Source organism: Protopterus annectens, chromosome 1.part0, assembly GCF_019279795.1.
Source record: "Protopterus annectens isolate FY-2018-M chromosome 1.part0, PAN1.0, whole genome shotgun sequence".
Taxonomy (NCBI): Eukaryota; Metazoa; Chordata; order Ceratodontiformes; family Protopteridae; genus Protopterus; species Protopterus annectens.
In genome coordinates this window covers 1,160,140,810-1,160,166,775 of record NC_056725.1, presented here as the reverse complement: position 1 = coordinate 1,160,166,775, position 25,966 = coordinate 1,160,140,810, and positions in this window count along the sequence as shown.

Below are 25,966 nucleotides of genomic sequence, written 5' to 3'. Positions count from 1 at the left end.
GAGGATTCTATAGGACTGAGAAGTGTACTAACTGGTTTTCTGAGAGAGCAGCTGATGCATGGAATAGACTACCAAATTGCATTAAAACAAAAATTATTTTACATAACTTTTGAGAACAGCCTGGACATATTATGGGAACAACTGTTTTGGTACTGTATATTGGCAAGCAAGAAGTGCATTCATGCCCGTGCTTGAAATGTTTGTATGTATGTACATATATAGGTATGTAAGATGAAACAGGCAAATGAGCCTAACATATGAAAGTATGTAAGATGAAATAGGCAAATGAGCCTAAAAGTCCTTATTGTTCTGGTTATATAAGTTTTGGTTTGTGATAAGGATGTCTCTTTCCAGCCTTCATTTACATTCATATCCTCTGAGATCCTTATATCTCATGCCAGTCAATCTACCATTAATAATTTTGAAAGATGGGCCACTCTTAGTTTGGAAATTGAATTCAGGCCTGTTCAGCATTGGTAAACCTACCATGAGTACAAGATTCTCAATAACATACATACTATTATTAATGGACCATGCATGCCTCTCAGCATGATAAAGTATCTATCTAACAAGATTGTTTAGCAGCTGGAGTTAGAACAATGTTAAAGGTAGACAGGCTAGTGACCAGCACAATATTCCCTGTCAGACAGTTAAGTCTGTAAAAATGTAACAAGTGCATCAGTCTGGAAGCTCTGATTAAAAAAGAGAGCAATGGGTTTCATTGATAACATGAATGATACCATTGTAGACTGCAATGGATGACTATTACAGAAACACAGTCATTGTTTCATGCTGAGCTTTGATAAAGACGGGTTTTCTAAATCCTGGTCTCTGAATCATTATGGACAAATGAAACGACCCTCAAATGACCTATGACTTACCTTGAAATGTTATAACCACAGAGTTCATTCTCTTTAGTTGATTCTCTCCTGTGTGGGGAGTCAGGCATTCCCTTCCTCGGTTCTTCTAATGAATATCTTTGGGGAGCTGCATGGGACTTCAGGTGTGCTGCACAGGCAAATTGCAGAATTATAATCTGGCAACAACAGAAAAAAATGAAGATAAGCAGATATCTGCTTGCTGAAGACAGTGTCATTGCCAGCAGAGACATATTAGCCTGGTATTTAGATTACTGGTCATAGTTTCATTATAGGAATAAACATTCTGCTGGATAAAAGCTGCATTTATGACATTTTATTCATGGACTTATTTATTTCCTTCTGCATCTTTGTTATGAACAAAGACAATGAGAACGTGAAGTAGTTAGGGAAAGACAGGAAATAAAAAACAAATCCCTTCTATATTTCTTTTTTATTTTAAACACCACTTGTAACATAGGCACATTTACATTTATATAAAAGTAATTAAACTGTATTAACAAGTTAAAAATTAACAAATGTTATGCTTCACATATATCGCTATATATTATAAACTAAACAACATTACATAAGTTATTCCGTTCTTGCCCCTTTTATTTTAAACAAGAAACATCTTTATTAAACCATCACTTATGACATAGGCATCGTACATTTATATAAATGAAAATAAAACACACTGACACAATCCTAGTTGCAAGAATTTTACATCACAAACCATAATGACACGCTCCCAGTTGCAAACATTATACATCATTTACAACGTGCCTAATTATTTAACATCAAACATTACATAGCTCATTTAAGTCCTGCCTTCTTTTAAACCTTATTCCATGATAGCTTAGCAATTACTGTGCTAGTTTAAATGTGATAGGAATTTGCATACCAGCTCTAAAAACAGGTGAAAGACAGGCATGACAGACATTCATTAATCCATGTTTACTATGTAAAGGAGAACAGTGCTAGAAGGTAGCAATAAGAATAAGGTAAACAATATGCTGCAAAAGGGTAAATCTTTGTGATTTACTCAGATTAAGCAGAAGAAGACTGAAAACATGACTCTCAACTTCTCAGTTCCAATTAAGATATCAGATTTAAGGCACTAGAAAGAGGCCTCGACAGGATTGTTTACAGCTGAATGATGCCGTTTGCTGTACTGAATTACTTTAAGACATTGCCAAAGTATTACCCTCACTATGTTGCTATAGTACAAGGATTCATGCGTACTGTAGAAGCATTCTGATACACACTTGGCACAGTATGTATTAAATGGCTTAGGCTTCTTCTGCTGTTGTACGGCAGTGACCTTTCTAATTTTGTGCCCAGCAATACTACTTTAATAAAAATACATTTGTGTGTGTATGCATTTCCATCTACAGCACAGAGTGCATAACTGGATACTGACATGGTCCTAACCAATGCAGAGGGTATCTTGGGTGTCCAGGTTAAGGCATTATTATTCAGTTGTAATCATGTCATTGTGAGGTTTAGAATAAGGGAAGACTACAAAGACAAAGGGACGCTGTACACTTTTAGAAAAGTGGATTATGCTGTGAAAAGATCAAGGTTGTGTTAGGAGACTGGGAGTAGGCAGAGGGAGTGAATACCCAAAAGGAATGGGGTAGTGGTGCAGTACTCAAGGCTATGCAGGATGTGAAAAGATAAGGCTGATGTGGCTACATGTGAATGAGAGGGTAATGAATGTTAGACTTCATCCCCAGCACTGATTTTGTGAATTGTAGATCTGTTTAATCTGGTAAATGCATTTCAAAGGGTTACTGGAGCTGTAGATGTTGGCCATATAGCATACACAGTGTATCTTGATCTGACAGAAAGTAAGAAAGTGATCAGTAGTGATCCACAAGGCTTGGTGCCAGGACATCTCTTTTTGCTATTTACTTTTCAGATCTTCAAGCAGAGAGCCAAGCTAACAAATTTTGCAGATAGCAAAAAATTGTGGGTTTGTTGTTGTCACCCTATGACACTCAAACCCTCTAGAAAGAACTCTACCTAGTACTCTTTTGATGTGCAAAAAATGATTCAAACTAAATGCCAAAAAAATGCATGATCCTCACATTTAGTAGACAAACCCTTCCCTCATCATATCATATAGACAGCAAACCACTGCAAAATGGAACTGTATTCAGGACCTACTTACTTGGATTGACAGCTCTCTTTTTCTGGCCATCATATGACATCAGTTGTCAGGAAATCATTTTATTTAGACAAGTTTACTGCCAAAGCAATATCATCAAGGTCTAAAGAAGCAATTACTCATTTATGCTCAGCATCAACCAGGCCATTTATCAAGTATAACACTCCCTTAGGATTTTATCTCACTAAACATATCAAACAATTAGAAAGACCCCAAAGGTTCCTAAACAAAAATATCTCAAGCCTAAAGTTGCTGATCTACTAAGAGAGGCTGGAGTCTGTATTCCTTTATTCAGTGTCTTACAGACATTTGAGTGAAAATCTCTGTCTCACTTACTACTCCATTAGAGTCTCAATTGCCTTGGACCTCTTGTTTCTCTGCAAGTTCAATATCTCCTCAAGTACTAGAAAAGGGGATGTAAATCTTCACTGACAGATACATAAAACACAATGGAGGGATGGGTTTATAACTCTGTTTGTCCCAAACCTCTGGAACAAACTTCACCTGCATGTTAAGTAGTCTGAGTCACTATCTTCCTTTAAACATAAACGACATGAAAGGGTATCCATATATTTGCTCTGGGATTGATTGGGATGGCCTTCCTGGAGAAGGGTGGTGGAGTCCAATAGAGGGTACTGATAAGGCATGCATATTCATATGACTAAGTGGCCTTGGAATATCAACGAATCTATGAATCCTTAGATCTATGATGGTGCCATGCTGTGAGGAAGTCAAGGCAGAATGGGAGAACTGTGGAGGGATTCCAGGATAAAGAGGGCAGAAAGAACTTGCAGTACATAGAGAGGATGAAGCACAAAGACCAGATGAGTTGCCTGCAAAAAATATCTAGAATCCCTCCTGTGTGCTAGCAAACCATTACTGGAGATCTTCAACAGACCACTCTCTGTTGCAAAAGTTTTTTATGGACTAGAATACTGGAAGACAACAAGTGTAGTCTCTTGTACAAGTAGGGGGAATGTTTCAAAATCTGGTGTACTGTAAGTCTGTTAGCTTAACAGCAAAGTCATGGAAAGTCATGATGAGACTCCTGAGGAGAAGGCAGGTAGTATTATTTCTAAAAGGGCAACCAACAAGAGTCCATATCCAAAAAGTGTTGCCAGTCAAATCTTTTTTAATTTTGTGACTTGGGTTGTAGATGAACTTAACAGTGGAGTACCCACAGATGTCAACTATCTGGAATTCAGCATAGAATTTGACTTAGTCCCACAAAGATGGTCGATAAGAAATTTGGAACAGCTGGATACAAAAGCATGAGTGCTGAGTTGCATTACTGCCTGGCTGAATGGTAAGGAACAGACCATTGTGTTAAGTGAGATCATGTCAGGAGTTAGTGAAATACTAGTGGAGTACTGCAGGGGTCAGTCCTGGCCCTGTACTTTATAGTCTATGCATCTCGGAAAATGTATATATATATATATATATATATATATATATATATATATATATATATATATATATATATATGGATTCCATTCATTTGGTCAAATTACACTTAGTTGAAAATTATTCCAGACATTTCACTTCACTGAAAGCTCACTTGACTCACCTGGAGTGAGACTATTAAATAAGGGGAGCATGGGGGCGTAGCCCCCCACATTATGCCAATAGTTTTTACTAAAGATATATATATCAATGCATTTCTAATGGATATACCTTCTTATAATAGTAAATACATTAAAATGATGTGGGGTGGCCTATGCCCCCTACACTGCACATTGTGGGGGCTGTGCCCCCCACCCCCCTATTTAATATTATCACTCGAGGGTTGCACTGCAGTGGGGCAGGGGCTATATTCCATTTTCGACCAAATGAACTTCGACCAAGTGAGCTTTCAGTCGTGAGCTTTCAGTCAAGTATAATGCCTGGTATCATTTTCGAGTAAGTGTAATTCGACCAAATGTATGGAATCCATATATATATATATATATATATATATATATATATATATATATATATATATATATATATATATATATATATATATATATATATATATTTGGTGCTGGCTGTTTGTTCTGAACATTTGAATCTAAATTTGGCCATTTGCACCTGCCATACTTGCGAGCAATTTTCTGGTATCTTCAGTTGGGAGTCTCGCTGTTGGCTCAGTGTTAGCACCATGTGTGTCCATGACTGAACTGAGTTCAGCTCTCTTCATGTCTGTCGCCTGATTTGGAATTTTTATAACTTCAGTATAGTGGAGTTGTTTCTTTTTTGGATTGGAGTGTCGTTTGCCAAGTATGACCACTGTTGGATGGTCCTGGGTGAACTATTATAAGTCAACATAACTGTGGTTTGATCATTGACTAGATGGAACGCATTGTTTAGGGAACCAGTATGCTTTTTGTGACTATGAAAGTAGTTTGGTGATTAGAACTGTGTGATATCATTTTGGTTGATAGGGAACATTTATAGTCAGCTATCCAGGTATTGTTAGCCCCATTTTTCCAATTGTACAGTGGACTAGCATTTCATTTTCAAAACTGGTTTGTTTTATGTGGATCAAACGTGTTTCAAAATAAGATGGCTTAATGGATTATGTTTGGGACAGTTGCAGTGGAATGACTTTTGTTTTATATCTGTGACTGGTGTTTTCGATTGAGCAATCTCTCTTTTTTCATCTTGGTTTATAATAAATCTATGACAATAATCAGCAATGGTGGGGACCGACTTTCAACATTAGAACAGATTAGATTTATGAAGGAGCTGATGGTTCCATCAAACTTTTTTTGTAAAAGAATATACCTTGTTTGGAAGGGATATGAACTTCTATAAACTAATGTCAATTTTCAAATATGTACTAATAGTAATTGGCTTTTCAGTTTGTTATGTTATTGTGGTCTATCACTATACTGAATGAAGGGGTAGGGTTCAAGAGGAAGGTGTTTGATACCAATACCCTCTGATACGAAGCATTTTTTGGTTGAGCGTTAATGTGGAATAAGCCTATGTGCTATCCAAAGCTTAGTATAATTTATTTGGGTATTGGAAAAGACACATTAAGCTAAATGGACTCATCCTCTTAAATAACATCAAGCTTAAGCTCAATTAGGTATGTAATACTTTATATTGATACATAGGTCCTTCTATTTTTATGTATAGGAAGTGTTTATAGACATGGAGGGTGTTACAAAATCTTGTACTAATTCTTTTTGGTGCAACATAAGCCTATGTGTGATCTACGTTTATAAAAGCCTATCCGAGTATTGCATATACTATCCTAAGTCAAATGGACACCTTTCTACACATAAACATCAAGCCCCTAACATTTCTTTTTCTTTATTACTATTGCATTGAATGAAGGGATATGGTTTAAGAATAAGGTGTTTGATATCAAAATCATTTAAATATGAATCGCTTTTTGTTGAGCGTCATTGTTGAATAAGCTTAGGTGTTATTAAGGTTTATTATAGCTCATTTTGGCATTGAAATGACACATGAAGCCAGATGGACATATTTGTTTAAACAATATCAAGCTTTCAGTATCTTAAGCTCAATTAGGAGTTCATAGATATATATGTCCTATTACTTTTTTGTACATATGCCAAGAATTGTTTATAGATATGGGGGTTATTACCAAAAACTTTATACTTAGTCCTTTTGGTGCAATGTCACTGTGAAACAAGTCTATATGTGATCTGGGTTAACAACAGCTTATCTGAACATTTGAAAAGTTATTCTAAGCCAAATTAACATCCTTTTTTATAAAAACAAGACCCCAACATTTCCTTTGAAGTCTAAATAAGTGTTTATAAAACAAGGTATCTGTATTTTGGTTCTTGCCAAGTTGTATATGTATTGATTTATATTGATTTGAATATATATAGGTTCTACTAACATTTGTTTATATATACGGATAGGGTTTGTGTACAGATATGTTACTATTATTGTTATAATAGATAACATATGGGTCTGGAATGGTAGACTAAAAAATATATGCTTTTTGTTGGCTAACATATTGCAAATCTATTGGGGGGGGGGTTTGTTATCCTGTGGGTGATAGGATTCTGTTACCTGGGCTGACAACCTTAGATTAAGTTACTTGAATCTACCCATTTATAAGAGTCATTACCCAATGGCAGTATAATCCATTAAATTTGATACTCCTTAAGGGTTTATTGAATACCGATAGGCCCTAGGTGATATATATATCTATATATATATATATATATATATATATATATATATATATATATATATATATGGATCCCAATCATATGATAGAAACCTCATTTGACTGAAATGCATTTGAATAAACCATAAGACTGAAATTTCAGAAGACTGAAAAGTCACTTGACTGAAACCCAGAAGACTGAAATCCATAATACTGAATTTCAGCATACTAAATTATAAACTATTCAACCAAAACTAGACTAGGTGGGGGGCTATTCTCCCCACATCCCCAACGTGAGGGCTGTGACAGTCACATACCCCCTGACTGTATATACTAACTCCAGAATTGCACTACAACGGGAAAAATGACATATACCTTTTATGTACCTTACAGTAGTCTACATGCTGCCACTAGTATGCCCTTTTCCCCACTGTAGTGCGATCCTGGAGTTAGTTAGTTAGGGGGGTGTGAGGGGTACAGCACCCCACCTAGTCTGGTTTTATATGGTCCAGTTTAAAATTTAGTATGCTGAAATTAAGTATTATGGGTTTCAGTCTGATGGGTTTCAGTCAAGTGACTTTTCAGTCTTTTGAAATTTTTTGAAATTTCAGTCTTATGGTCTCAGTCAAATGAGTTTTAGTCAAATGAGGTTTCTATCATATGATAGGGATCCATATATATATATATATATATATATATATATATATATATATATATATATATATATATATATACATATATGCTTTTTGAGGTATATCCTATATTAGAACTGGCATATTTGAATAATTTGTAGAATACCAACATATCCTAGGTAGCTTATATGATATGGGATGATTGATTAATGCATATTATTGTAGTGTTATTTTTCATCTGCAACTTGGGAAATTTATTGATTGTGCAGCTTATGGTCATAGATCTGGATACTATTTTACAGGGCCTTTGTGCCAATAAGAATGACATATGAGTTTTTGGTTTGACAACCCAAAGTGATGGGAATTTGGATAAAGAAAAGATGGATCCAACTGACGGCTGCAATCATTAATTTCATAACTTGGGTAAAAGCATGAGAACACTAAGTACAAGTGTATGGCATCGCAGACTATTCAAAGCTTATCAAAGTAAAAATATTACCCCTAGGGGGCTGAGGGTGAAAATACAACCATTGGTGGGTAAGATGGATGAAGCTCTAATAAAAGAATGGGGTCTAGCACAACAAAATGCCTCCATGACATTCATTCTGGTTTTAACAACTTACTATGAACAAATTATTGCTGAGAATATCAGGGAGGTAAAAGCAGTATGTGAGGAACTTAAGGATTATGAGGGTCAGCCCCATTATGTCACATGCCTGAATAAGCATACAAAGGATCTATTGATATTTGAGAAACAAATTAAGGATAAAAAGATATGCAAGTTTAATAGAGACATGGGGGATTACCAGAGGTGGAAACCATTTGAATATCAAAAAAATATTGAATATTTAGATCCTAATAAATCAATGGCAGGATCCAAGAGGAAAAGATCAAGATCTATCCTCAAAAAGACAGGCACTAACTATAGTAGTACCTCAGGAGAAGAGTCGTCAGCCACGGACACAGAGGGTCCTAACACACAGGAATCACACATCCCTAAGGAGCAATGTAGTTTGGACCACCCTTTAGACATGGTAGGCATAGGTGTAGGAGAAAACACAAGAATAAACATGGTAGAAGGTCTGTTACAAACATTATGACCAGGTAGAGCATGATTATAATATCCATAACATTTCCTCAGTTGAAATAATGGATGAGCAGAAACAATTATTAAATAAAAGGCTTAACTATGTTCCTGGTTTCTTTACTGTTGAGAATGATATGGTTAATGATGTTCTTGAGTTTTGTTGTAGACTTAACCTCAGATTATTTTTTGGTCCTAGGGACTCCTCTCAAAGATCTAATGATTTTAGGTTCTTGAAGTCGGAATTTACTCCCCCAATGAATAAACATGTATAGATATTCCAGCAAGCAGTGTTCAAAGATCTACATTTCAAGTTTTGTCAATCTAGAATGCTTAGTCATAATCTAACAGTTGGTGAAGAACAGGCATTGATAGAATTAAAAAACAATATGAATATTGTCATATTACTGCCTGACAAGGGTGGGGCAGTGGTCATTATGAATGTGGATTATTATCTGGCTGAGGGAAATAGACAATTGTCTAACCCCCAACATTATATGCATATGCCTATTGATCCCAAACCTAATTTTAAGAAGGATATTGATTTGCTTCTTAAACAGGCAGTAGAAGAAGGAATCAATAAGGATACAGTCATACAATACCTGATGGTGAGTGACCCACATAAACAGATTCTCTATTTATTGCCTAAGTTACATAAAAGCCTGGATAACCCTCTGGGTAGGCCTATTGTTTCAGGCATAGGCTCTTTGACAGAACCATTGTCTGTATTTTTGACATAAATACTTGAAGCTGTTGTTGAATTTAATAAGAGCTAGGATAGAAGACAAAACTTAATTTTTGAAGATCATATCAGACACACAATTGGAACCAACATGGCTACTTTATGCACTGAATGTGAAGGCTCTTTATACCAATATCCCCCATTGGGCGGGCCTACAGGTGGTTCAATACTGATTAGAGAGGGATAATATATATCTGGTGGGTTTAACACACTTTTGGTATGTATGGCCGACAGGGGCAGTTCGTGCTAATGGACTGCAGGACTGCAGCCCCCCAGCTGTAAGCAAGACAAAAAAAATAGAAAAAATAAATAAAGCAACAAACGCAATTCCCAGAACTTAAATAAAACAGTAAACACAAGTCCCAGAACTTCTTCACACATGCACACATGGTGTTCCTGATATCCAGACTGCTGCTGAACCAGTACGGAGCATGTACACACAGAATCCAGACTGCTGGTGAGACAATCCAGATTAGGAAGACAGCATGCAACAGCAGAGATCCCAGAAGTCTATGCAGTTACAACTGCATAGACTGAAAGGGGATTGGACTGCAACGTCTGCAGTTTGTGTGTGTGTGTGTGTGTGTGTGTGTGTGTGTGTGTGTGTGTGTGTGTGTGTGTGTGTGTGTGTGTGTGTGTGTGTGTTTGTGTGTGTGTGTTGGTGGCTAGACTCAAACCCTGTACCTTGAGAGCAGGTAGCAAGAGCTTGAGTTCCCTACCCACCACCACTTGTGAAATGTGTGCCGTATATTTTTGTTCTGTTCTGTTCCTCATAAAATCTGTAGTTTTCCTGCTGGATTTTGAATTCACTAAATAATGACAGGCATTTGAATTTCAGACTTAATATTCTTCAGAAAGTACATGGCAGCACAAAACCTTTTATCCTAACAATTTTCTGTTTATAAGATCAATATTTGAAATGTGTCCCTATTTTTTGGGCTGTATTCCCCCATTATTGGCTTTGTCCAGGTTTTTTGTGCTAAGAGGTTGAGAGCTGTGGTGATAACTGAATTCACTGAATATGCTTGGGAACTTTATTCCCCCATTATTGGCTTTCTTTACATGTTTTGCGCTAAGAGGTTGAGAGCTATAGTGAGAAGTGAATTCACTAAATGATAGCCATTTAAGTTTCAGTCTACCTGTCTTTCAAGAAACAGCTGATTTGGTATGTTGCTCTGACTGTAGTGGACAGGGTCCTGGGGCCAGGGCTTGGCAGTGAAACGCATGGTGGTAACACAGCATTTTATTCTAGCAACTTTCCAAGATTATACAAGCAATGTTTAAAATGTGTCCCTAGTTTTTGGGATTTTGTCCCCCCCAATACATTTTGGCTTTTTCCAGATTTCTTGTGGTTCAAAGTTGATATACAGTTGAGTGTCAAGTGGATTTTACAAGGAGCTGAGAGCTTGAAGAAAGGTTTAGTGCTGCTTATGCTGTGTCTGCTTGTATTGTTAATAGTACAACAGGTAGTGTATTTGCTTTTGATGCAGAAGGCTGTGGGCTCTACTCCCACAGTATATAGATGCTTTGCTGATACTGTACTGTGTTGTACTTTTAAAGGGGTGGATGCTGCAGTCCTGAGAATGTCCTCTTTGGTGGAGATACCTAGTAATGATGAACATGTTAGTTTGCCATCCATTCACTATTGTAATATTACTAGCTTATCCTTTTTTAAATGTAACATAGGCAATATATTCCTCAAGGGCAAAAGGCACTTTATTTGTAGATGAAACAATGAAATATAAAGTTGTTTGCTAGCAGCAACCTCTTCATTAATTACAGATCTCTTTAATGTGAAATTATTTAGATGACTTTTACTTCTGCGGAGATTGAGCACATTTACTGATACTGGTGGATTGTAAAAATTTGAGTAGACTTTTATGATGGAAATGTTCTGAACTGGGCAGTTTTCTCATTATTGGTGCATGCATTTTGTTTCATTGTTTACTGGAAAAATGTTCAAAACAATAAATTTAAAATGACCTCTAACAACTGCACTGTATTATACAAGGAATATAACTTAATACAATCAGCAAGTTGTATCAAAGAACACATGTATATTTCCTGTGCAAGGGGCCTATGATTTGAAAACAGCCCAAAGTTAATCTTTATCTGCCACTTGCCAGATGTATTTTCTTTGAATGTGGGTTTCAATGCTGTTTCAATGAATGTGAGTTTCAAGGGCAGAGAAGTTTTAATGCTGAGTCTATTTTCATTGTGAGACTGCATTGCTTTATTTAGCAGATGTCTATTAGCTTTTGTGCTGTAAAATGTAAAATAAAACTTTTAAATGAAATCCAAATCATCGCAGAAGTAAAGCAGTATGCACATTACAGTGTTTATGGTAAATGGGGCAAAACAACCAAGTAATGGGACATTGGAATAGCTGCAGGGGGAGGCCCCATTCGACCATGATTTTGTGGGTCTATATCACATTGTCGAATGTTGACAATGTCGAACGGCTAAAATATCGAAAGTGCCATTCATCGAAACTGTTCTTGTGGGGGGCTGTGCCCCCCCACCCCTGCTAATTATATATACCAACTCCAAGATCACACTACAATGAGGAAAGGGCAAATTTTCTGATCCTCACTGTACCACGATCCCACAAAACACTTTTTGATGAACTGCACTTTTGACATTTCAGCCATTCGACATTGTCAACATTCGACAATGTAATAGGAACCTGATTTTGTGAGAGGGGAAGGGTGGTAAACTCAGACAGCCTCAGCTGAACTATACCTCTTAACTGTCCAGATTTTTGCTTCTTATTTTTGGTTTGTTCTTCATAAAATTTGTGGTTTTCAGGCAAATCATGTAGGAATGAAGTCACTAAATAATGATAGACATTGAGTTTCAGACTTCATACTTTTCAGAAAAATGTATGCTAAAGCAAGACATGTTATTCTGTCAACTAAGTTTATATAAGAGCAATTTTTAGTACTGTTTGTATGTTCCCCCATATATTTGGCCTTTCCCAAAGACTTCCTGCATTAAGAGGTTGAGAGGTACTCACAAATAAATTGCTTTATAGAATTAAGTATATCCAAACCTCTCAACTATCCCCAATTTTGGCTGAAAATGTTGCTCTCCCCCTAATAATCCCTCCGCAAAATGGCAAATTTGGAAGAAAACGTGGAGAGTTTACAATTAATAAATAATTGTAATGATATAGATTACTTTTAATTTTAGAAATGCATGTAGATTTTGTTATTTTGTCAGCTGCTCAAGTTAACAGTACTAATATTAAAAAAGTGTCTCTTCTTTGACAGGTTGCCAGCTGTATTGTGTGGCTATTTTATATTTTTGCATCACATTTTTGGTCCATTTTTCATAAAATTGTGTTTTTTCTGGTAAATTAGTAGCAAATCATTAAAGACTGAAGTTAAAAAATAATGACAGACATTTGAGTTTCAGATTTCATACCCATCAGAAAATTCATACTAATGCAAGACCTACTATTCTATTATCTTTCTAAGTTTATAAGAGCAATATTTAAAAATTGTCCTTATTTTTGGGCCTTTGTCCCACTTCTGTTTATGGCTTTGTCTAGATTTCTTGCTCTGAGGCTGAGAGGTATGACAGGCCATTGTTCCCCTCTACTCAACACTCATTAGATCCATTATAGAGTAGATTGTCCCTTTTGGAATGTACCTCACAAGACATCTGCAGTAGCTGGAAAGGCCACAGAAGTACCTCACAAAGAGAATTACTGGTCTCAAACAGATGCCCTACACTGACCTTCTCAAAAAACTTCAGCTTTACTCTATAGCATATCACCCACTCCAAGGTGATCTCTGCCTAACATATAAAGCTATGTCAAACCCAAAGCTGTTGGACATGCTACACCTAAAGAAATCCCAATCCCTCTGAGCTACATGCTCTAGGGACCTAAACCTTGTCACCACAATAAACAGGATATGCTGGAGGGATAGATTCCTGTCCCAGAGACTTCCCATACTCTGGAACAAGCTACCCATCTATGTCAAGCAAAGTTCCTCATTAGCACTCTTCAAAAAAAATCTTGATGAGTGGATGGGAAAAAGGAAATACACCCCAGGGATCATGTCTGTGGCTCTGCTCGACAGGCGCACAGGAAAATAACTTCCTTGGATGGCGTAAGCCAGGGAACCTTGTTGGCTAGGCTTACTTAGGCCCTTGGGCTGATAGCCTAGTACCTACCTATGAACCTAAATGTGTCAAGGCCATTACCATCAGCCAGACATCTCAAACTGTGACATACTTGTTGCACCCAACTCCCCCACATAGTGACTCTGGATGTGTCCAAGCAAGGCATAGAGCAGTTATGCAGTGTAAATATGCAGAGTATCCCCCCATCCAAGGTAGACACAAGTGCTACAATGGCTTTTCATCTGTCCTTGATTGTGCAGAATGTTCTTGTTTTCTGTCATATTTTTATACTGTTGATTTATGCTTCTTCTTATTCAGAAAATGCATGTTGTTGCAGTGCCTATTGCTCTGTGTTTAAGTAGCAATGCTTTAATGACCATCAGGTAGGCTTGTCTGAGACTGTAAGATGTAAGTAAGCTTTAATAAGCATGCTATTAAAGAATTACCAACACTGAAAGCCTTTTTGTTGTTGCCATGCAGAGAATATTTACATAACTAGTTAGAGTATAAGCATTAGGTATTAAAATGCATATGATAGTATTTGTAATAAAGGACAGGATTACAGTATTTTCAGAAGCTCAGTACATTTGTTGGAGACTTACAGACATCTTTGCAGGCTTTACCTGTAAAATAAACAGAATGCCAATCTATCATGCGTGGTCCATTACCTGTGCAGTAATCCTTTAAGCAATTCATCTTGAGTTTGTTTCTTGTTTGCTGTTCATTTTTTACTTTGATCATGTTTTCCCCATAAAACAAGTAGATAGTTGTTGTCAGGCAGCAGGTCTTTTTTGGATAAGAAACATTTTTACAAATGGGGTATCACAGAGATTGGTACTTTCAGCATATTACTTCGTACTTTTATAAAGCTGAAAATAAATTATAATTAGAACTGCAGTGCAAGGAGAAGTGGATGAGTTGAGTGCTGCTTCTTTTTTTATACTTGATTTTTGACTGGTATACCAGTAATATATTTCAAAAGTAATTTATTGTTTCATGCCTCACAACCTTTTTGTTTCCATCTAGATATTAAGTAAGCTGTCATATAGCCAATGCATTGAAATATTTTTCTTCTACAATTCATTTTGCCTTGATTGGACTCTCATAATGATAGTTTGGCACCCAGGGCATCGTATTTAATTAAAGTCCCAGTTGTGCTTTTTAGCATAACTCCACCCCTTTGTAGTTAGCCACACCTCTTCCCATTGTCCTCACCCATTCAACTGTCTCCTACAGCCCCCCTTTGATTTGAAGTCACCAGCCACCACTGATGGCTGAACATGTCCTGTCTAAAAATGCTTTTTTATTTCCAACGGGAATGCTACTGGCAGACACAAGGTACAGCGATGGGTGCATCATTTGCCCACATATATGCTGACCTGTTTATGGGATATCTTACGGAACATCTACTATATAATGATATCCATAATATTTATCTGAATGAGATTGATATTTGGAGGAGATTTTAAAATGATTGGTGGTTGGTGTGGTGAGCAGACAGGCAATGCTTGTTGGAGTTTGTACAGTACTTAAATGACAACAAGTAGGGAATAGAATTCACATTGAATTGTGAAGTTCAACAAATCAACTTTCTGGATGTTACGATCATAAGGAATCCAGATGATACACTTAGAACTCAGGTTTTCAGGAAAAATCCCCAGTACACAACTTGTTATTTGCTTCTAGTCTGCACCCTTACCATATTATCTGAAATATACCTAAATCTCAATTTTTTTGCATAAAAAGAATATACTCAACACAAGAGGATTTCATCTCATTTCAGCAGGATCTGACCCATAAGTTTCAGATCAGGGGTTATAAACAACCTAAAGCAAAGAGTAAAAATGTCACACAGATAACCAAGTGGTTAAAAAACACAAAAAGTAAAATCTAGCAAACTAGACTTCTAACTGGTTATAAACAACAAGATATCCTGTCTGCCAGTAACTGGGCTTTCAAACAAGAGAGAACACAGTTGTTAGAATATAAAAATAAAACACAGGAGGATAATTTAGATACCATTAGGTCTGTCACGACTTATGGGCGGAATGTTAATTTGATTAGGGATGTGGTGTCTAAAAACTGGAATATGCTAATGGCTAATGAGGAACTGTATCAGGCCCTTGGTCCCAAATGCAAATTTTCCTTCTGGAGAGGCAAGACTCTGGGATCTTATTTTTCACATTTTAAGCATGATTGTACCAGGGGGACCTACCAGTCATAGGTTCATAGGTAGGTACTAGGCGATTGGCCCTAGGGCCTATATAAGCCTAGCCAAAAAGGTACCCTGGCTTTTGCCACTCAAGAAAATTATTTTCCTGTGCTCCTGTCGAGCAAAGCCACAGAGGTGATCCCCGTGGTGAATTTCCTATTTCCTATCCGATCATCAAGATTTTTCTTGAAGAGTGCTAATGAGGAGCTTTGTTTGATATAGATAGGTAGTTTGTTCCAGAGTATGGGAAGTCACTGGGAAAGGAATCTATCCCTTCAGCATGTTCTGTTTATTGTGGTAACAAGGTTTAGGTCCCTAGAGCATGTAGCTCAGAGGGTATGAGATTTCTTTAAGTGGAGCATGTTCAACAGCTCTGGATTTGACATAGCTTTGTATGTTAGGCAGAAATCGCCTCTGAGTAGGCGATATGCAACAGAGTAAATCTGAAATTTTTTGAGACGGTCTGCATAGGGCACCTGGTTGAGGCCAGTAATCCTCTTTGTGAGGTATTTCTGCAGCCTTTCCAGTTGTTGTAGCTGTCTTGTGATGTACATGCCAAAAGGGGCGTTGTACTCTATAATGGGTCTAATGAGTGATGAGTAGAGGGGAACAATGACCTCTTTTTTCCTGGATGAGAAACCTTTTGTGATGAGGTGTGCCACATAGAAGGATTTCCTGACTATTGTGGCAATGTGATTTTCAAAGGAGAGACTACTGTCCACCTGTGTCCCAAGGTCTCTTATCACACTTTTGGTGTTAAGTAGACTACCACCTATGTGGTAGCTCATAGGTACAGAGTTTTTACCAAAGAGGATGACAATGCACTTTTTGGCATTTAGCTTGAAGCCATGGCTTTGATACCAGGCATCTGTCTCAGTGAGGCCCTTTTTTAGGATGTCCACATTGTTAGGAGTTTCGATTATGGGTCCTAGTTTGCAGTCATCTGTGAACTTCATTAGCCAAAGACCTTCTGTGTTAGCCTGTACTTCAGAAAAGTAGATACCAAGCAGGAGAGGACCCAGGACTGAACCCTGTGTACTCCACTTGTCACTGGTCTGAAGATGGATTTGGAGTCTGCTACTTTCACAATGTGAGTTCTATCAGTGAGCCAGTTGGCAACCCATCTTGTGACATAGGGATTTATACCTCGTTTAGTAAGCTTATCTATAATTCCAGAGTGGGAGATGGTGTCAAAAGCCTTGGTGAGCTCTAGATAGGCTGTGTGAACCACCTTACCATCATCTACGGCTTTGGTGACTGCTTCAAAGAAGTCTATCAGGTTTAGGAAACATGATCTGCCTTTTATGAACCAAAACTGGATGGGGTCCAGAGTTTGGAGATTACCAATGTCTTTGTTTATAAGTTCCATGATGATACATTCCATGGTCTTGCAGACCAGGCTCGTTAGGCTAATGGGGTGGTAGTCCCCAGGGTCCATGGTGGCTCCCCCTTTGTGGAGTGGGATAACATTTGCTGTATGCCCTTCAGTGGGCACAAAGCCTGAAGTGAGGCTATGATTGAACATGGTGCTTAGGTGAGGTGCCAGTTCATTCTGTAGTTCATGTAGAACGCAGCCTGGTATGTTGTCAGGTCCCATGGATGCTGTGTTCTTGGCTTTGGAGAGAATGGTTTTTACCTGTGCAGCCATGATTACAGGAACTTTGCATTCTTCTGGTATAGAGATGAGCCCTTTAGGGGGTGAGAGGGGGTAAAGTTAGCACTGAATCTATCTGCCAGGATGTTGGCAATATCAGTTGGTTCTGTATATTTAGTGCTATTGTGTTGTAACTCTGAGCAGATCTGAGTGTTGCCATTGAGATTCTTGACATAGCTATAGAATGCTTTGTGGCTGCCTTTAGAATCAGTGGTGATTTTGTTTTCGTAACTAGCTTTGGAGGATTTTATGAGGGATCTCAGCTTCTTACTGAGGCCCACCAGGGAGTTCCTGCAATCATGGGATTTTACTCTTTTTTGCAGCAGTTTCTTTCTTCTGTTGTAGAGTTTGTTTATGGCAGGGGACCACCAGATTGGCTTCCTTTTTTTGGAGGATAGCATCTTGGTTCTGTTAGGGATAGCATGATTCATGCATTTGTGTAAGTGCTTATAAAGTGCATTTGTGTAGGATTCAGCAGTCGTATCTCTATTGTCCGTCTGCATGAGTGTCGTGAAGTTTGGCACTTCTATCTTAAGAAGCGTGAAGTTGGCTTTGGAGAAACTTTTTACGGTGGTTTCCCTAATGGGGGGTGGAGGCAGGATGTGGATGTCTGGGGTGATTAGCTCGTGGTTGGATCTGACCAACAAGGAATTGACCTCTGGTGTGGAACACCGGTCACTTATGTTGGTAATGACCAGGTCTAGGATAATACTGCCCCTGGTGGGAGTGTGTACATGTTGATCCAAGGCGCTGGAATTTATGAATTCCAGAAAATGTTGAGCAAAAGAGTTGGTACATGAGTAGTTTTTCCAGTTAATGGTGGGGTAATTACAATTGCCCATTATTAGGGTGCTGGGTTGTACCCTAATATTTTCCAGTGTATCAAGAAAAGAGGAGTGGGAATCCTGGGGCATAGTGGGGGATCTGTAGCAAGTTACAATTTGGATTGTGCTCTTGCCCAGAGTTAGTTGCACTTGGATAATTTCAGATGCATTATGCTGAGCAACTAGCCTGGAGGTGTGGATATACTTAATGAATATGGCCATGCCTCCGCCTTTAGTGTTTCAGTCCAGGTTAGATGGCCGAAAGGTGTGGTGTGAATTATAGCCTGGTAATGCAGGGGTGCTCTCTGGAGCCTTAAACCAGGTCTCTGTCACTGCAAAGATGTCAATGTTCTCCATTTTAAGGAGTGCCTCGAGTGAATGCATTTTGAGGTTTAGCGTTCTAGCACTGAGTAGCATTATCCTCAGATTGTGCTTGCTTGTACCTGTTATGGTGGTGAATTTGTCATTTGAACCTTGCCTAAAAAAGGCACTATAGGGGTGGCTAGAGCCTTAGCCAGTATCCGGAATCCCAAAGGCGAAAGGTGCAGGCCATCTCTGGCAAAGCATCGTGGTCTGTTGATCATGTCATCCCAGGCAGACAGATACTGGATCCCCTTAGAATGACACCAGAAGTTTAGCCAATTGTTGAAGTCAATCATTTTGTCCTTGTACTGTGGTATCATTCTGGGTAATGGCAGGATGCTACTCAGGGCAAAGGTCATACCTGCCTGAGCTACAAGACTGGAGAGCTCCTCCATGTCTCTTTTCATGTAGTCCAGGGAGGTACGTTTCAGGTCATTCACACCAACATGGACAATGACAGAGTCATATTTGTACTTGTTGTGGAATGACCTGAGTGCGTGCGTTATGTGGCGGATCCTGGCACCCGACAGGCAGCTGACAATAACTTTCTCCTTGTTTAGCCTGGTGAGTGGAACATCAGTGTGCCTGACTATAGAGTCACCTATGACTAGAGTATTGGGTATGTTGTTATGCCTTATGGGCTGTGGTTGAGTGGCACACTGAGTTTGTGGGCTATGTGTCATTTGGGTTGTGTTGTGGGGTGGAGGTTGCTTGCGTTGCTGCTTTGAAGGTCTCTGTTGCTTGAGCAGATTTTTATTGAGAGCCTCCGTGAATGTAGGTGTGTGTTTTGTGTTGCTATATGTGTGTTTTGGTGGTGTAAGTTTTGAGGGGCTTTGTGATGAGTGTGGTGTGATGCAGGTGTTTACCTTCTCCTCTTGACTGTCTAGTCCAGTCCTGGATGAAGAGAGCTTTGCTTCCAGTTTGGCTATATAAGTGCATCTCTCACAGGTTGTACTGTTGGATGGTAAGAGGAGAGGGTTGTCTGTGTACATGAGGCAATTGCTGCATTGCCCAGAGATGACCAGATTCAACAGGTAGACAAGCGAAAACACCAGGAGCTGACCCTTAGACATGCCTGGATATGTGCTTATTTATTACGTGCAAGTCAGTAGAAACCCGCAAGTACGGCAGGTGCAAAGGTTTCAAAATGTACAATAGCAAAGTCAAAAAAGAGAAAAGCCAGGACCATGTGTGGTAAAAGAACATCCATTTAATGTGTAAAAATACACATAAATGAAATTCTAATAGCACATATATACAAAAACAAATAACAAAACCTCCTAGGTGTTGGGAACCAACCCCCAAAAACACCTGAACCAAACCGATTTTGGCCCAATCGCCCTTTTCAGTGAAGTGCTATAAATACTGAGTTCACAAAACTCACTTATAAAACCAAAAAAACAGTCCCCAAGAGTATCCCATTGGATGATACTCCATACATTAATAATGTTAATTCAAACCTGGGGAGAACAACCCTCCCAATTTAATTATCCATTTCCTCTCTTTAATATTAAATATGGAGTGCCAACTAGATTTATCCCTGCAATCACCCATAATGCATTCTATAATTGTGAACCTAAAAGATGCATGTGTATGTTTGGAAGTATGTTTGTATAGTGCATTGGACTGCCTTTTGTTTCTGATATCACTGATGTGCTCTCCTATTCTAAACTTCAAAGGACGTGAAGTCTGCCCTATATAAAAGGCAGAACATGAACAGGTGGCCAAATAAATAAGGCTCACCCAGATTCTGCTACACTTTGCTGTGAGGGAAATGTTGATTTGCTTTTTATTTGTTGTATTTTGTATTGGTTTATTGCCTTTTTATATTTCGAGTGCTGTGATTTGTTTTCTTTACCTTGTGTTTTGCTTGTGTTCTGCTTTTAACTGCATATTAAAACTTCAAAAGACACCACATCTCTGTTTCTTGTGAGTCAGGCAGAAATCTCCCACTCCGTCGTGTTCTTAAATACCACTGTCGGCGATATTGTAGTCGAGGGCCTCACCAGTTCCTTTCACGCAGAAGTGGGCGTGTCGCAAATTGAGTGGCAACCCGGTCTGCATATTACTTGGGGTTTTCGACAAACTGGCAATAAATTCTATATTTTTTTTTTTAACATTTTAGGTCGATTAAAACTTGCCGTTATACACAATATGGGCATATCAAAGTTCAGTCATGCTGCAACACCCTGTAATACTTAAAGACTTAACCCCACAACTGAGTAAAAGAAAGAAGAAGCAGTTACACTTCCGTACGATTGTGTGCTGTACTGACAGCACATAACCGTTCAAAGTGTCAATATGGGATTTTGGTGACTGTTTGACTATTAAAAGCACTGTGACAATGGAAACACTTTAGTTTAAATAAGAAGCTATTACATTGTATCAAATCCATAATTTAGCAGTTGGCAGTCCTCTTAAGAAACTGAAATACCCCAAGGTCGAGAAAGTGTTTTTTTTTGTTTAAATGTCGGTTCATGCCATACCGGTAATTTACTTCAGTTTACTGTTATATTTACTGTCCTATTACAACGTCAAGTGCACTTTTTTTTCCTTCGGTTGTACATAGGGAGGGAATGCATATTCATGATGACATATCACGGGGGTGGGTTTTGGGCGTGGCTTGCTACTGCTCATCTGGTGAGGCCCTCAACTACAGTATTGCCCCACTGTCTTTCTATTTGCCTGCCTCTTATGCTAATTTGACCATATATCTCATTTCCTCTCTGCTTTCACTGGCTTGTGTGAGTAAGCACAAAATTATCATTTTGTGAAATCACTCCCCTTCAACTATTTAAATTTATTGGCCATTCTACTGTATTCCATAATATCAGAATACAAAAGTGATCACCCCCTTTTCAACCTATCTTGCTGTTTTAAAAATAGTGACTCTCCACTAAAGCTTAACTTTTTAGACAGGTAAAACTTAAGTTACCTACTTTAACATCTGACTTCTCTAGTTTACACTTCAGTGTTTAGGATAAACCATTTTTTTCATCTTACCTTTAAGCATCCCTGTGCTACCACTTGCTCTAATACCTGCTGGAAAGCACTAGGAAGCCTTATACAAGCACTCAACTCTCCTTATTAATAAGGCGAAATTAATCATAGGCACTAAACAGCCTATAATTGCAAAGTACCTTGCTAAGGTAAGGGAAAACAGCTCCTGTACTTTGAAAAAAAAGCACCAAACCAGGAATGTCCAAGGGTCAGCTTCCGTTGATTTCTCCTGTCCACCTGGTGAATCTGGGCATACTGGGGCAATGCAGCAATTGCCTCATGTACACAGACAACCCTCTCCTCCTACCACCCAACACTACAAGCTGTGAGAGTTGCACTTACATAGCCAAACTGGAAGCAACGCTCTCTCCACCCAAGATTGTGCTAGATAGTCAAGAGGAGAAGGTTAACACCCACACTACACCTCAAGCAACACATAGCCCTTCTAAACTCACACCACCAACACCCACACATAGCAACACTAAATCCACATATGCGGAGGCCCTTAACTGTAACCTGCCCAAGCAGCAAGGACTTCTGAAGTTGAAACGCAAACAAACACCAATCACAACCAAAGTGTTACATAGCTCTCAACACCAGTGTGCCACCCAGCAACAGCCCCTAAGGCAAGGCAATGTACCTAACACTTTAGTCATATATGACTCTATAGTCAGACACACTGATGTCCCACTCACCAGGCTGAACAAGGAGAAAATTACAGTGAGCTGCCTGCTGGGTGCTAGGATCCGCCACATAACTCATGCACTCAACTCACTCCACAACAAGTACAAATATGACTATGTCATTGTCCACGTTGGAGTGAATGACTTGAAATGTACCTCCATGGACTACATGAAAAGAGACATGGAGGAGCTCTTGGATCATGTGGCCCAGGCAGATATGACCCTAGCCCTGAGTAGCATCCTGCCTTCGTCCAGAATGATACCACGATCTGTTTGTGTCTTTCGGCTTTTCCCAGTTAGGGGTTGCCACAGAGGAACTCCGGTCCGCTAATGATTGGCAGTTGATTTTTACATACCGGCTTGCCAGGCCTGATGCACAACCTTCAACAAAGGTACGCCCATTCACGCATGTCTCCACAAAGAAGATGCTCTAGCTGAGAATCGAACTGGACAGCGTCTTACTGTGAGGCAACAATGCTACCGCAGCACCACCACCGCGGTATGATACCACGATATAAGGACAAAATGATTGACTTCAACAATTGGCTAAGCTTCTAGTGTCATTCAAAGGGGATCCAGTATCTGTCTGCCTGGGATGACATGATCAACAGACCATGATGCTTTGCCAGAGATGGTCTGCACCTGTCGCCCCTGGGATTCAGGTTACTGGCTAAGGCTCTTGCCACCCCTATAGTGCCTTTTTTAGGCAAAGTTTAAAGGGCAAAACCACCACCGTAACAGGTGCAAGCATGCAAAATCTGAAGGTAATGCTACTCAATGCTAGAAGTCTAAACCTCAAAATGCACTCTCTCGAGGCACTCCTAAAAATGGAGAACATTGATATCTGTGCAGTAACTGAGACCTGGTTCAAGGCTCCACAGAGCACCCCTGCAATACCAGGCTACAACTCTTTCCACACTTTTTGGCTACCAAACCAGGATCGAAACACTAAAGATGGAGGAGTGTCCATATTCACCAAGGATATTCACACCTCCAGGCTAGTTGCCCAACACAATGCATCTGAAATTCTCCAGGTGCAACTAACACTAGCTAAGACTGCAATCCAAATTGTAGCTTGCTACAGATCCCCCCACCATGCCGCAAGATTCTCACCACACCTTTCTAAACATACTGGAAAATATTAATATACTACCAAACACCCTAATACTGGGTGATTTCAACTACCCTGCTATTAACTGGGAAAACTACTCATGCACCAACACCTTTGCCCAATGATTCTTGGAATTCATAAATTCCAGTGCCCTGGATCAACTAATCCATAGTCCTACCAAGGGCTCCAATATCCTAGACCTGGTCATTACCAACATGGGAAATCAAGGTTCCACACCTATGGTCACCCCCTCTTTGGTCAGGTCAGACCATAAGCTAATCACCCTTAACATCCACATCCCACCCCCACCCCCCAGTAAGGAAACCTCCATAAAAAACTTCTCCAAGGCCAACTTCATGCTACTCAAGTCAGAAGTTACAAACTTCATGACACCCATGCAGACGGGAACTGAAAGTTCGACTGCTGAGTCCTACACTAAGGCACTGTATGAGCACATCCACTCGTGCATGAATCGTGCCATCCCAAATAGAACCAAGATGCTCTCCTCCAAAAAAAGGAAGCCAGTCTGGTGGCCCCCTGCCATAAACAAACTTTACAAAAAAAGGAAAAAACTGTTGCAGAAAAGAAGAAAATCCCAGGATGCAGAAAACTCCCTTATCAGCCTCAGTAAGAATCTGAGATCCCCCATAAAATCCTCCAAAGCTAGTTACAGAAATAAGGTTGCCAAATATTCCAAAGACAACCACAAGCCATTCTATAACTATGTCAAGAATCTAAATGGCAATGCTCAGATCTGCTCTGAGCTACAACAGAATGGCATTAAATATACTGATCCCAAGGATATTGCCATTATCCTGGCAGATCGATTTAATGCCAACTTCACCCCCCTCTCACCCCCGAAATGGCCCATCTTAATACTGGACGATTGCCAAATTCTGGTAATAATGGCCACACAGGTAAAAAACACACTCTCCAAAGCTAAGAATACAGCATCAATGGGACCAGATGACATCCCGGGCTGTGTACTACATGAACTACAAAATGAACTGGCACCTCACCTAAGTGTCATGTTTAATCATACCCTCACCTCAAGCTTCATGCCCACTGAGTGGCGCACAGCTAAAGTTATCCCACTACACAAGGGGAGGATCCACCTTGGATCCCGGGAACTACCGCCCCATCAGTCTGACGAGCCTGATCTGCAAGGCCATGGAACGTATTATCATGGAACTTATAAACAAAGACATTGGCAACCATCAAACACTGGACCCCACCCAGTTTGGGTTCGTGAAGGGCCAATCTTGTCTCCTGAACCTTATTGACTTCTTTGAATCAGTCTCCAGAGCCGTGGATGAGGGTAAGGCAGTCCACACAGCCTAGCTGGACCTTGCCAAGTCCTTTGACACCATCCCCCACTCTGGAATCATAAATAAACTTACTAAGCTGGACATTAATCCCTACGTCACTTGATGGGTTGCCAACTGGCTTACTGACAGAATCCACACTGTAAAAGTAGCTGACTCCAAATCCAGCTCCAGACAAGTGACAAGTGGAGTACCTCAGGGTTCTGTCCTGGGACCTCTCTTGTTTGGCATCTACTTCTCTGAAGTACAGGCCAACACTAAGGGACTCTGGCTAACAAAGTTTGCAGATGACTGCAAACTGGGAGCCATTATTGAATCCCCAAATGATGTGGATACTCTACAAAAGGGCCTTACAGAAACAGATCCTTGGTGCCAAAGCCATGGGCTCAAGCTCAATACCAAGAAATGTATGGTTATCCCCTTTGAGAAAAAAACATGTACCCATGAATTACCACATAGGTGGCAGTACACTAAACACCAAAAGTGTGATAAGAGACTTAGGGACACAGGTGGACAGTGGTCTCACCTTCAATAACCACATCACCACAACAGTTAGGAAATCCTTCTATGTGGCACACCTCATCACTAAGGGCTTTTCATCCAGAAAAAAGGAGGTCATTGTCCCACTGTACTCATCCCTCATTAGACCCATTATAGTATACAACGCCCCATTTGGTATGTACCTCTCAAGACATCTGCAACAACTGGAAAGGCCACAGAAATACCTCACTAAAAGACTCACAGGCCTAAAGCAGATGCCCTATGCTGACCGCCTTAAAAAACTCCAGCTATACTCTGTCACATATCGTCTACTCTGAGGCGATCTCTGCTTAACAAACAAGGCCATGTCAAACCCAGAGCTGTTGGACATGCTATACTTAAAGAAATCCCAATCCCTGAGAGCCACATGCTCCAGTGATCTAAATCTTGTCATCACAATAACCAAAACATGCTGTAGGGATAGGTTCTTGACCCAGAGACTCCCCAGACTCTGGAACAGACTGCCCATACATGTCAAGCAGAGCGTCTCTTTGGCCCTC